Raw genomic sequence first — 14,324 nt, 5'->3', positions numbered from 1 at the left:
CTCCCCCTCGAAAGGGCCACTGTGATCCCGAACCCTTGGGGCAATCTCGCTGGGGGTGTCGGCCATCCTCACCCACATGGTCAAAGTGGCACCTGGTCTTGTGGCAGCCCCCCGCATTGAATTCTCAGCAAGGCTGTTTGATGGCATGGCACCTGTATCCCAAACCCTTGGCCCGGGGCTGCTCCCCTGTGCCCCTTCTATTGACTGCATGCAGCCAGCCCATGCTGTCTGGCTGCTCCCACTGTGTGAGTTCATTGCTGTAGGCCTTCTTCCAGAAGATTTCATCATATTTCAAAGCCACCCATTCACCTGAGGTGGCATCACCTCCCTCATGTGCAAAGTGAGATGCCAAGCACGCTCAGGGTACTCTGCTTGTACCACCCCTGCATACTCTCAGTACCCCAGGACCCAATTAGTGAAAGTGTGCTCAGCCAGCTGCTCCCTGTCGTGACCTCTGCGCTTCCTGGGGGATCCACTGTCCCCCACCGGCTCCTCTGATTGCAGCAGGGTGAACAGGTCCACATAGTACCCATTTAGAATGCATTCCCTCATTCTAGTAGGCAGGTGGTACCCTATAGGAGCCTCCCCATGGCTTACTGGCGGAGCGGATTCCCCATGATGAACTGAAAGGGGGTGATCCCAGACTGCTCATGCCCCTGCATTGGCTCTCTTGTGATGTCTGCAGCGCCGTTCCCAGTCAACCAGCCCCGGGACGTAGGCCACCATCTCCCAGTAATCCTGGGCCTTTCTTTCCCAGTCCTCATCCACTGATGACTCCCCTCTCAATGCCCTGGATGATGAAGAACTGCAGCTCCGGATCCTCCATTGAGCCCTCTGCGTGATTTTCATCCAGGGACCTGGGACCACTCATGGCACTGCTCCTGTTCCATGTTGCTCTTCCATACAGCAATCGGGCTCGCCAGGTCTGCCTCCTCCTCCTGCTCGACGAGCTCACTGGCTTCTGGTGAAGGGGTCCTAGGTGCTGGAGGCCTAGAAATCTTATAATCTTTTGCCTGGGGGGCAAGTGCCCTCGAGCCCCCTGCACATGGCCACCTGCACTGCTGCCCCTTGGGCAGGGGCCCCTGCCTGGCTTGTGCCCTGCTTCCCTGTGGCCACTGCCTGGCCACCACTGGACATCTTGCAGGGGCCCCCTGTGCTGCCAGGTGCCTTGAGGGGCTCCCCCCATGTCCTGGGGGGCCCCACTGCACCCCTAATCACCAGGCCCTGACGAGTTGGGGCAACCGCCACCTTGCTCTTGGAGATAGAACTTGGTGCCATCCTGCAAATTACAAAAAGGAAAAAACCACCCGCACTTGCAAGGTGGTTGTATGAGATGATGCTCCCTGGGTATCAGAAGGACCCCCATCCACATCCTGGCCAAGGCCACTCCCACCTGGCTGCTGGGATTGTGCCATGGACCTTTGCTGCATGGTTAAGACTTGCAGAGGTGGAGGGTCATGGCCTGCCTCTGCACCCTTGGCCTCTGTGAGTGGTCTCCCAACCTGTACCCAGCTGAGACAGCCCTGCCAGGCTCCAGGCGCACCTGGGCCCAGCTCCTCATGGCTGTCTGTGTCAGGGGGGTCTAGCTGGGGTGGGCCTCCACAAGCCCCCGGCCTCCCCTGGCCACAGTGTCCTAGCGAGTCAGGGACCACCACCCCACTGAGGCCCCAGTCCTGCTTTCAGCCAAGCATGCAGGGCAAGGTGAGCCACGCTGAGGATTAGAGAGGCACCCCCAGCCCCCCTGGGGATGCTAACAGCCTGCCCACACTGCAGAGGCCCAGGCGGCCCTAGCCAGGTCTGCACCCAGGCCCCCAGGAGCCGCACTGATGGCACAGGCCTTGAGCTAGGCCGCCTACCTAATACCACAGCCCAGGAAGGCACCCCTGGGTCCCCACAGCCAAGGCACAGGCACCTTCCACACAGGCCGCAGGCCAGGCCACCCCATGTGTCCAGTGGCCCAGGTGGCCTTCCCACTGCTGTGCAGGCAGAGGGACAGCTGCCCCACCCATACCAGGGCCTCCAGAGATCCCCACGCCTGCTTGCCAAGTCCCTGGAAGGCCCCCGGCCCCAGGTGACCCCTGCACCCACCAGGACACCTGATCAGACAGTGGGCCAGCTTGCCCACACCAGGCGGAGAAGAAGGCCCAACAGCCCACCCACGCCCAGGCCCGAGAGGCCCCCAGGGCTTATGGTGCATGCTGGTCCACAGCACCGGTGGAGGGCCAGCAACCCAGCCCATGCCGTGGTAGAGGAAGTCCCTTGGCTCACCTGCGCCATGGCACAGGAAGCCCCCCAGGCCCGGACAGCCATGGCATGCACCCAAGCCACCTGCACAGGCAGCAGGCCGGGCAACCCCACCCATGCTGCAGCGAGGAAGGCCCCCAGGTCCTGGTGGCCATGGCGTAGGCCGTAGGCCGTGCCACCTAGGTGGCCCACTGGCCAGGCTGTTCCTGCACTGCAGCTGCTGGCACCTCACCGGGCAGCCCCAGGGTACAGGGGATTGTAGTGGGCCTGCTGGGCCCAGGGGGCCAGGGTAAAAGCCTGCTGCCACACTGCACCATGCGGGCAGCCGCCCCGGCACACCAGGCCACCCCAGGTGTGCCAGGCCCAGGAGCAGGGGGCCCTGGGTGACTGCCAGCATGCCCTCTGGCCATCCTGCACCTGCCTTTGGCCCTCTGGCACCCGAGGGTCCAGCTGCCCTCCCCACCCCGGGAAGGGTATGGAGGAGTGAGCCCTACCCTGAAAAGGGTCTTCAAGAGGGGATGAGGGGGAGTTGAGGCAAAGGACGCTGGCTCTGGCCTCCCTGCCTCCTAATGGTCCCTCAGGGCAGGAGAGGGGGAGGGGGGCCTACCCCATATAAACCCCAGCATCTGCACCTACCTGCTGGATCTTCTGACTTGCTGCTCCTGCGGATGCTCAGGTGGAATGGCTCTGACCATGAGGCTGGCCCAGAGCATGGATGGACGCTCCCCCTCTTCCAGGTTAGTCCCGCCTCCACTGCATCTTGCACCCGGTGCCAACCCAGCCTGCCGGTGAGTCGTCAAGCTTCCTTTTCTGCCAGGCCTTATTCTTAGCTTGTACTGGCTGGGAGCAGCTTTCCCCAGCCCACTGCCTGGCAAACTCAGAGAACCAAAGAAAAAACATTACATTGTTGACAGAAAGCACCTAAAGACAAAATCCATTCCTGGATTTTTCAGGAAGGGGTTTGGTAATTCCCAAGCATCCTGGATTTTTGTTACTGTTCTGGAAAATCACAGTAACAACTCAAAACAATGATTTTCGTATATATTTTTCACTTGGGAATTTCAAAATGCACACCCCATTCATGTGATCTACTGCATATTTTTCTGTCAACATGTATCTCAGCATAATAAATTCAGCTGCAGGATTTCTAGGAGTTATAGTAAGAAACACAGGAAGGAAAATACTATAGTCCAGGCATGCTGATAGCTGTAGCACTGGAAAGGTAACTCCATACTCCTTACTCAACAGCCCACTCCATAATTTTAATGTCTCTCCAGATGCACATATATTCTTCCTTCTTATGTTTATGCAAGGCTAGTACGGTAAATCCATACTACTGAGTCACATACATTATGAAACATTGCAAATTTCATCAGGATATCATAAGTCTTTAATGTCAGTCTTCTGAAAGAATTTAGGTAGGTGAAGAAAGGGTTATTAATGGTTATTATCTAAGAACAATTAAAGTACTCTTGATCAGACTCAGATATATAATACAGTTTACTATTTATCAGGATCACAAAACATATTTTCTCCACTGTGATATTTATCTCATCTATATCTTGCCTTTCTCACTGAGACTCAAGGTGGATTACAATTAAAAAAAATCAGTCAGACAGCAAAGGACATCCAGTATACATTATAGAAGGGTAACAGAACTGCACAACAATGCAAAAAACTGTCTAAAACATGACATGCCATAATGCAGAAAGTACAGAATGGAAGAAGAATGCAGTAAAAGCAAGATGATACATACAATAACAGTGCAATCCAAAGAAGAGTTACTCCAGTCTAAGCCCATTGAAATCAATGGGCTTATAGTGGTGTAACTCTGCTTATGATTTAATTTAATTTAATTTATTAGATTTATACTTCGCCCTCCCCACATCAGCGGGCTCAGGGCGGATAACAACACAATTTAAAACATATTCAACTATCATTAAAAATTATAAAATTACTACATATTATCATTAAAATTAAAGAGAGAGAGAGAGAGAGAGAGAGAGAGCAAGGAACAAGGCAGCACATAATTTGATTTAGATGCTCCATACAGCAGTTCTTCCCAGAACAAAATATAATAAGATGGACAACAACATTACATGGAAGGGCCTATAGTTTAACCCCCCCCCCGGCACTGCCTGACATCAACCATATGCCTGGCGGAACAACTCCGTCTTACAGGCCCGGCGAAATGTTAACAAGTCTTGCCGGGCCCTGGTGTCATAAGACAGAGCGTTCCACCAGGCTGGGGCCACTGTGAATATTGCAATAGACTACAATCCTATGTCCTTATAAATGTGAATTCTCCTGAGCTCTTCCATTATACTATAGTTCTAATCTCTTTATAAAAATGTTCTCCTGAACATTTCTGTTTTGCACATTCTGCAAAATGATAGAAATGAGATGATTTTCCTGACCTCCTTGGGGAGGCTGTTTCACAGAAAATTCATGTTAATGGATAGTTTCCAATCTTATCCATATGCAGGGAAGAGCTATCAGAAGCCTTTACTCAGATGAATGAAGGTGTCTCATGGGGCATAGCAGGAGAAGTGGTCCTGCAGGTTAGTGGGTTTAAGGCCTTTAAGGGCTTAACAGGTGATGTTCTCTTAAATAAATGCCTTTGCCATGTGAACCTCTCTACCACATTGCCAGCAGCCATGAAACATTTTGACAGGTGCAGTTTCAGCTTTTCTGGAATCAGCAATTTATTTAATTGTACCTTCCAATCAGCAAATGATTGCAGTCGTCAAGGTAGTATAATCCAGTTAATGATTTCGCCCTGACAATAGGAATTCTTATACAAATGGATCAGAGGCAGTCAACGTTAGGAATGTCTAGAAACATGCACATGCATTTTATTGCTTTAACTGTTAATTCTCCAATAAGTCTTGAAATTACAAAATAAAAATAAAATCCTGAACATGTATATAAATTGTACATAGTTGCCCATTCAAATGTTAAAAATAACCATAATGGATACTTCTATATGCAGCATAGAAAACTGCATTTTATATAATATATGCAACCAGAGACAGTTTTTCAGGAGGAAACAGAGTGTCATATCAGGAAAAATAATGATAAAACAGAGACAGGGAAGTCTTTGACAATAAATGACTGACTTCCTTTTCTAAACCACATCTCTTTAAACAAAGCAGCTAGCATCTCTGAAGTATGAAAAATTAACAATAATGGGAAATGACCACTCATCTATAGCCCATTTTTTTAATTAAGACAAGATTTATGATGAACACCAGTCTTACGATGTGACCCCTGGAAATAACTACAGCTGTTCCTGCAATCAAGTATATGTTCACTATTTGCTATGTCTCTGCAGGTATAAAATAAAAGGGAGATAAATCATCATTACGGCTACAAATTAAGGTTTCTCAGCACCAAAACTTGGGAAATTTGTAGATATATATACAAAGGTTTCCACTGAGCTGCGACAAACATTCAGATTGGTGCTTGCTGTACTGTCCTATTTGGGGACCATCATTTCCAGATTATTAACCTAATCATTTAAAAAGAACTTTTCACAGCATTAATCCCATTTAAATTTAAAGATGGAAACATTCAGCAGAGGAGAAGCTCTATTAGCTGCACAATGTGAAACAAATGGGAACATGGAATGCAGCTGAGCAAAATCCTGAGAGGAAGTGGAACTTTCTGCAGGCATTACTTAGCCAGTAAATATCAAACTAAGTAGCAGTTTACCTAGCAGGCTGCCTCAGCATAACACCCAGCATGAAGGGTGCTTCGAGGCAAAGTTCACGTCTCAAGGGTTTGAGAAAGAAAAATGCCATTGTAGCAGCAATATATATTGCAGAAAATCATTCATTAGTTTAAATATTTGTGTGTTACCTTTCATCAATGATTTCAAAGTGGTTTCCACACAAAGATGAAACAATAAATAACAAAATTATCAAGATTAACTGGATCACAGTTAAACCCAAAACTCAGTAGTTTATATTTTTATTTTTTATATTTTATACACTGGACTTATATCCCTGCCTCCCCACAAGCGGACTCAGGGTGGGTCACAACATCATACTACATCAATCACAACAATATATAAATACCATAAAATACTACAGATACAATTTAAAACCATATAAAACAGTAGAAAAGTAATTAAAGAAAAAATAATTAAAAACAGCACAACAAAAGCTTCTAAACTGTGGCAGGCCAGTAACTTAAATACATATAACCCTTCATAAATCAGTAAGAAATTCAGCAAACATAATTTAAAACTATAAAAGAACGACCATTATGAAAAGGAAAAGCAAGACAATCCAACAAAATAAGATCAGAAATAAACAAGACTACAGCCAGCAAGGCTATCACAAAGTTAAGGAAAACAGAAGCAGACGCAGATGCAGAAGAAGAAGAAATGCACTCACTAGGTACCTAAAACTCAGAAAACAGTTAGAAGAACACATTTCTACTGTCAAAGGTGCCACAGTAAATAGCACTTTCTCCTTTGTGCTAACCTCAGTACAGGGGAACAAACTTAATATGTCCTTTTACCTGTAGACTAACAGCTGGGAAATTATAAAAATGGGAGAAGGAGGTCCTCTAAATTAGCAGGCTTCAATTAATGGGTTCGGAGTGACTCAGGAAGGTCACAAAGCCACTCCTGCTGGGTCATGAGTAGAGATGGGCACGAACAGCAATACGAATGAAAAAAAAACCCACAAACAGCCCTATCAGCTGTTTACCAGCAAGCCGTTAGTGATGCGCAATTTTAAATGAACAAGTTGTCGTTGCAAGCCTAGTTCGTGCACTCGTCCACTGTTTGTAAAGCCAGACAGTCAATCAATTTCCTTGGCAATGGAGGCAGGGACTGCCTGAACTCTGTATGAACTTCTTCTGTTGCCCTGGAAACCCCAATCTCAGACCAACTTAGCTTGATGGGCAGGTCTTCCTTCCAAGTGTGGAGCTCCAAATTGGTTACATGAGAGCAAAGACCAGGGGGGAGGGGTTCTGTAGCCATGGGCACTTCAATCTCATCCCTGCAAACCCTGTTAGGCACTTTTGATTGCCAACCGCAGACCTCCTGTTTTGCTCTGTGGGACCTCTGGTTATAAAAGGAAGTGTGCTCCAAGCTCTGGGTTTCAGTTTCAGCAGGTAGTGGAGAGAGCTGTTGCTAGCATTTTGGGAGAGAGAAAGGGAGAGTGCATTAGAGCTTGAATTTTTTTTCTGTGTGCTGGGATAGGGATTTATCTTCTCTGGGTCCAGGGCTGCTGCAAAGCTCTGGGGCCAAGCTCAGTGGGCACCTCAGCTGAGGGCTCACAGTGATTATTATTAGTGCTCTGGGGACAAGCTCAGAGGACACCTTGGCTAAGGGCTCACAGTGATTATTATTAGTGTCTGATCTGGTCAGGTATCTGGGAGTGCTGTGATAGGGCTCTACCCCCTCCCACTGGTTCCAGGGCTGCTGCCAGGTTCTGGGACCAAGCTCAGTGGGCATCTCAGCTGAGGACTCACAGTGATTACTGTTAGTGCCTGATCTGGTCAGGTATCTGGGAGTGCTCGGCTAGGGCTCTAGCCCGCTCCCTCTGGTTCCAGGGCTGTTGCCAGGCTCTGGGGCCAAGCTCAGTGGGCACCTGAGGGCTCACAGTGATTGTTAGTGCTTGTCCTGCCTGATCTAGTCAAGTATCTGGAAGTACTGGGCTAGGGCTCTAGCCCGCTCCCTCTGGTTCCAGGGCTGCTGCCAGGCTCTCTGGCCAAGCTCAGTGGGCACCTCGGATGAGGGCTCACACTGTAATTAGTAGTATTACTGCCTGATCTGATTCTGGTCAGGTATCTGGGAGTGCTGGGCTAGGGCTCTACCCCCTCCCTCTGGTTCCAAGGCTGCTGTCACGCTCTGGGGCGAAGCTCAATGGCACCTCGGCTGAGGGATCACAGTGATTATTGTTAGTGCCTGATCTGGCCAGATATCTGGGAGTGTTGGGTTAGGGCTCTAGCCCCCTCCCTCTGGTTCCAGGGCTGCTGCCAGGCTCTGGGGCCAAGCTCAGCGGGCACCTCGGCTGAGGGCTCACACTGATTATTATTAGTGCAAGATCTGGTCAGGTATTTGAGAGTGCTGGGCTAGGTCTCTAGCCCCCTCCCTCTGGTTCCAGGGCTGCTGCCAGGCTCTGGGGCCGAGCTCAGAGGGCACCTCAGCTGAGGGCTTAAACTGTGATTAGTAGTATTATTGCCTGATCTGATTCTGGTCAGGTATCTGGGAGTGCTGAGCTACGGCTCTCTCCCCTTCCTTTGGTTCCACGGCTGCTGCCAGGCTCTGGGGCCAAGCTCAGCGGGCACCTCGGCTGAGGGCTCACACTGATTATTATTAGTGCAAGATCTGGTCAGGTATTTGAGAGTGCTGGGCTAGGTCTCTAGCCCCCTCCCTCTGTTTCCAGGGCTGCTGCCAGGCTCTGGGGCCGAGCTCAGAGGGCACCTCAGCTGAGGGCTTAAACTGTGATTAGTAGTAGTATTGCCTGATCTGATTCTGGTCAGGTATCTGGGAGTGCTGAGCTATGGCTCTCTCCCCTCCCTTTGGTTCCAGGACTGCTGCCAGGTCCTCGGGCCAAGCTCAGTGGGCACCTCGGCTGAGGGCTCACAGTGATTATTATTAGTGCCTGATCTGGTCAGGTATCTGGGAGTGCTGGGATAGGGCTCTAGCCTTTCCCTCTGTTTCCAGGGCTGCTGCCAGGCTCTGGGGCCAACCTCAGTGAGCACCTCAGCTGAGGGCACACACTGTGATTAGTAGTAATATTGCCTGATCTGATTCTGGTCAGGTATCTTGGAGTGCTGAGCTAGGGTTCTAGCCCCTCCCTCTGGTTCCAGGGCTGCTGCCAGGCCCTGGGGCCAAGCTCAGTGGGCACCTCATCTTAGGGCTTGCCCTGATTACTATCAGTGCCTGATCTGGTCAGATTTCTGGGAGTGCTCGGCTAGGGCTCTAGCCTCTCCCTCTGTTTCCGGGGCTGCTGCCAGGCTCTGGTGCCAAAGTCAGTGGGCTCCTCAGCTGAGTGCTCACAGTGATTATTATTAGATCCTGATTTGGTCAGGTATCTGGGACTGCTGGGCTAGGCCTCTAGCCCCCTTCCACTGGTTCCAGGGCTCCTGCCAGGCTCTGGGGCTAGGCTCAGTGGGCACCTCAGCTGAGGGCTCACAGTGATTATTATTAGTGCCTGATCTGTTCAGGTATCTGGGAGTACTTGGCTAGGCCTCTAGCCCCCTCCCTCTGGTTCCAGGGCTGCTGCCAGGCTCTGGGGCCAAGCTCAGTGGGCACCTCAGTTGAGGGCTCACAGTGTTCTCTCCTTTTCTTTCCTCCTTAATTCTTGTTTGCTGGCACAATGAGGCTTTGGGCGGGGGCCAACGGTTGTCGTAGGCAGAAGTTTAAAGATTGTCCCAGTTGCCCCGTTGGAAGTAGTACTGGGTAGAGCTCGGGAGCAGCAGAAACTCCTGATCCCCAAGATTCACCAGAGGGTCTGTGGAGGAGGCCAAAGAGGTCTTGCCTCCATATAGAGGCACTTTCAGACCATTCTGAATACCTCCCATGTGGTGCAGTGCCTCGTGATAGCCTCGTGCACAGGGGCAATGCACCTGTCGTAAACGGTCCTGAGTTGGCACCTGAAGATGCACCACCCAAGACTGTGGTTTCTGTCCTTGCCCAGCAAAACATCCAGTGGGGAGAGAAAGAGGGCTACCAGCTCTTCTGACCAGGGAACAGTGGGAGGGTCACTGGAATCCACCCCAAGCAAGAAGCCTTGCTCTGAGGGTGATGCTCTTGGGAGCGGAATGCTCAGACAGGCCACCCTTGTGGAGGTTGTTCCCTTGGAGTAGGGGACAGTGCCTCTGAAAAGGGTGAGGTCGAAGGCTCAGGAGGTGGGCATTCACGTCGTGGCAGAGACGATTGCCCTACAAGGATTCCCCCTATCCATTGTGGAGGGCATGGACTTCCGCAGGCTGCTTCAGCATTTTCCACCATTGTTCTCTATCCCGTCACAGTGCACTGTTGGGCATCGAGTCCTGCCTGCCCTCTACCAGTGCATGCGAGACATGGTGTTCAGGGAGCTGTCAGCTGCCAAAGGCAATACCATACAATTCACGGCAGACCTGTGGAGCGCCTGCCATCATGGCTACCTTGCCATCACTGGCCACTGCTGGCAACTAGAGGATCTCCGCCGCCCCAGGCCAACAACTGGCACCCGAAAAAAGGTGCCATGCTTGAAACCGGGCTACAGGTTAGTTCTTCTCCAGGCCCGAGGGATGGATGATGTTCAAACTGGGAAGAACAACGCCACTATCATAAAGGTGGCTTTGAGGGACTGGATGGCTGGGGCAGAAGGGTTTGTCCGTGGGTTCATGGTGACAGACGCGGGAAGCAATATGTTGGCAGCCCTCCCAGGGCTGGTGTGCATGGTGCACAAGCTGCACCTGGTCATGAGGGACATTCTCGGGCTAGGGAGCAAGCCGAGGGACAGCTGGGACAATGGAAATTTGTGGACATGCAAACTGCTGGACAGCTGCCAGCGCATCGCTTCCCACTTGTCCTGCAGTGTCAACTCTTCTCCCAAGCTGCTCCAGAGGCAGGGGAAGGGGGGACCACGAGCACCACCTCGATCAGGACCTGCCCACCCAATGGAACTCCATCTATGACATGATATGTTGTCTGTTGAAGCAGAAGGGCCCATTGCAGGACATCCTGTCATCGATGGACCTTCTGAGGAAGGGAGAGGAGCTCAGCCTTAGCTCCATGGAATGGAGAGGCCTTGCCCAGATGTCCTGGTTGCTGAAACCCTATAAGGAGGCCACGAGCTCTTGTGCTCGTATGAGGCCAGCCTGGGTCAGGCCATCCCCCTGATCCACAGGCTCGAACAGTTCCTGGCCAAGGAGCTTGAACACGGGCCACAGCTGCTCCCCAGGGTCAGGGACTTTTTGAGGAGGATGCAGGCATGCTTGGCCGAGCACTTGCATCCTCTGTGAGCCCCATATCAAGGGAAGCATCGCCATGCAGTAGGATGAGATGCAGTGCTGGAAAAAGAAGCTCCGCAGAGCAGTGCTCCATTTCCAGGCAGAGAAGGCATGATGAAGGGAACCAGGCAGGGGCAAGGGACAGGCGGTGGAGAAGGAGGAGGTGGAGGAGGTGGGAAGAGAGCCATGCCAGGAGAGACCCACTGAAATGGAACCACTCGATCTCTGGTCCTCGGCTGTGGGCTGTGTGGTTGACCACAGCACAGTGGGCGCGCCTCTTGCATTGGAGGACTTGGTGAGGGCCATGGTGCGAGAGTGCCTTGTGGAGCCCACTGAGCCCCCCCAGTCCAACCCATTGGAGGATTGGGGGTGTAAATCTGCCATATGACCAGACCTGTCCATCATGGCAACCAACATCCTGTCCTGCTCACCCATCAGCATGCAGAGTGAGCAGGTGTTCTCCCACCTGGGAGACCTCCTCTGTCCCCATCACATATGTCTGCACTCAGACCTGGTGGACATGTTGACCTTCATTGAGGTCAACCTCCACCTGCTTGGATATCCCTCCCTGGACCTGGTCCTACCTGGGCTCTGAGCCACCCCAGTCTACTGTGGTTCTAGGCAAAGCTCCTCTGCAGTGGACTCAAGATCTCTGGCCCACTGTCTGGCTCCAAGGCAAAGCTACTTACTGCTATTACCTATCCCGCGGCTGCCCAGGTCAGGTTTTTGTGAGTGGTGGTGTCGTGCTCTAGCCCCCCTCATTTCTCGGGGCTTCTTCCATGGTCACGTGCCAAGCTCAGCAGGTTTCCCGGATGACGGCTCGCAAATGTTTCGGTCTTCCCAGTCCTTCTCTGCAATGGAGCTGGTAATCCTTTGTCCTCCTCTCCCTGACAAGTTCCCGGTCCCTCTTCCAAACTCTCCCTCTCTAGAACCACTACAACCCTTCCCAATGACTTGTCCTGCCTATCCCATCCTTTCCGCAAAGGCAGGAAGGTGAGTGATGTCTGCAGCCACCGCTTCTGGACACAAGGGACAGCTCAGGAGCTGTTGCACATATGGTTGTACAGCACAGAGCCCCCTATCAACGGCACCTGCTGTCCCCTCTGAGCAGGGGGGAATGGGTCTTGTGACTTCTGCCCTTTCCACAAAGGCAGGAAGGTGGGTGATGTTGGCAGCAGCCTCCACTTCAGCACAGGAGGGGCGGACAATTGTCTCCAGCAGCAGTCTGCACATTCCTTCAAGGTGAATCCCATCACCCAGGGTTCTTAGTTTGGGCTGACTGTCCTCCCAGCTCCACCATGTCTGGCTGGAGGGACCCTCAATGGCATCAGCCTTCACTGCAATGCCATCTTCTGTAGGGTGCTGAATAGGATGCCACATCCATGACGGCAGGTTGGTGGGTGATGCTGAGGGCAGCCCACAGCTCCCCACGTGGGCAGTTACCTGTCTGCCCACAATCCCCTTTTCTAGGGGAACTGATGCCTCCCCCACAACTGGGGGGAAGGCATCCTCCACCTCCTTGACAGCCAGCACATGAGCCTCCACTTCTATATCCAGCCAGCACGTGAGCCTCCACTTCTATATCCAACCTGAGCCCGCGAAAGCAGGGAGGGCGGAATATAAATGTAATAAATTAAATTAAAATTAAATTAAATTAAAATTATATGTTAGGGGCGGGCCCCACCTCCCACCCTTGGTTCTTTCCTTCCAACTGTCTAAGGCTGGGACAACCAAGCTATTTATGCAATACACCTGTCTCCCCAATATCCCTGTACACGGCATCTGCCTCTTCTGTCAATCCAATACAGGTTTTCAACGTTTCCATGCATCCCTCTATCCTATACACTTATCCCATACAGCTATGCATCTGTCTGTTGAGAAACCTATCTATCCCATGTACCTAACCATCCAATGTTCCGTGTCCAGCCGGTGTCTTTTGGTGGCAACAGCCTCTGCACCATGCGAGGTGCGGACAACAGCATCGGCCCCGATGCCATGAAGTCCCCATCTGGTGGACATATGTTGGTGTCTCTGACTCACCAGGATGTGTGTTTGTGTGTACAAGGCCTCCACGTACGCCAGCATGTCTTCCTGGAGGGTTTTCTTAGCAAATTTTTGCTGGGTCATTTGGTAATGCGGCGGCCGCTGACATCGTCCATCTCCCTAGCTCACAGAGATGGCCTCTCTGTGGCCTGGTGGGTGGGCACATGGAGGGTGCTGCCAGTGATCAGCCAAACCCCCCACCCTCTAGAGGGGAGGTGGCCCGCCACTGCCTCCCCGAGCATGCCAGGCCCGGCGGCCGCTGATATCACCCATCTCCCTAGTGTCCGGAAAGTAGCCTCTCTGAGGCCTGGTAGGTGGACACATGGGGGGTGCCACCAGCGAGTGGCCAACCCCCCACCCCCTAGAGGGGAGGTGGCCTGCCACCGCCTCCCCAAGCCCACCAGGCCCAGTGGCCGCCAACATCACCCATCTCCCTGGCTCCCAGAAGATGGCCTCTCTGAGGCCTGGCAGGTGGGTGCATGGGGGATGCTGCCAGTGAGCGGCCAAACCCTCCACCCCCTAGATGGGAGGTGGCCCACCATGGGGTTTCGAGTCCACCACTTGTAAATGGGGCCAAAGTCAACTGATGGCTCCAATTGTATCAAATGGGAGTTTCCTGGGGGCATCGGATTTGAGAATGTAGAACTCCAAGATCCGAATTGCAATCTTGACCAAACTTGGTTGATGGCTGGAGGAGAACACTCCCTGTGAATATGGTCTCTCTAAGTCTCAACGGGGCTGTTCTGGCCCCCACAAACAATGAACAATGAACATGTTCGTTAACAGGTCATGTTTGTTACTGTTCGTTTGTCCTTGTTTGTGGATGGCAATGAACAACAAACAGTGTGTTCGGGTTTTTCCCCCTGTTCGTGCCCATGTCTAGTCATGAGGCCCTGCTGAGCTGCCTTCTGCATGCTGAGAATATCAAGAGGACAGTGTTTTAACTCAGTGTTGAAGATAATTCCGTGACTTTGATCTTTGACATCACTCACTATAGTAAACTGCATGGTGCCTGGGTTGTGTTTTCTGTCCCAAGCACTTTTGGTCTTTTACCTCTGGTCAAGGCCTTGCTATCA

This window comes from Eublepharis macularius, chromosome 8, assembly GCF_028583425.1.
Source record: "Eublepharis macularius isolate TG4126 chromosome 8, MPM_Emac_v1.0, whole genome shotgun sequence".
NCBI lineage: Eukaryota > Metazoa > Chordata > Lepidosauria > Squamata > Eublepharidae > Eublepharis > Eublepharis macularius.
The sequence above is the reverse complement of the archived record's forward strand: the minus strand, read 5'-3'. Positions refer to the sequence as shown.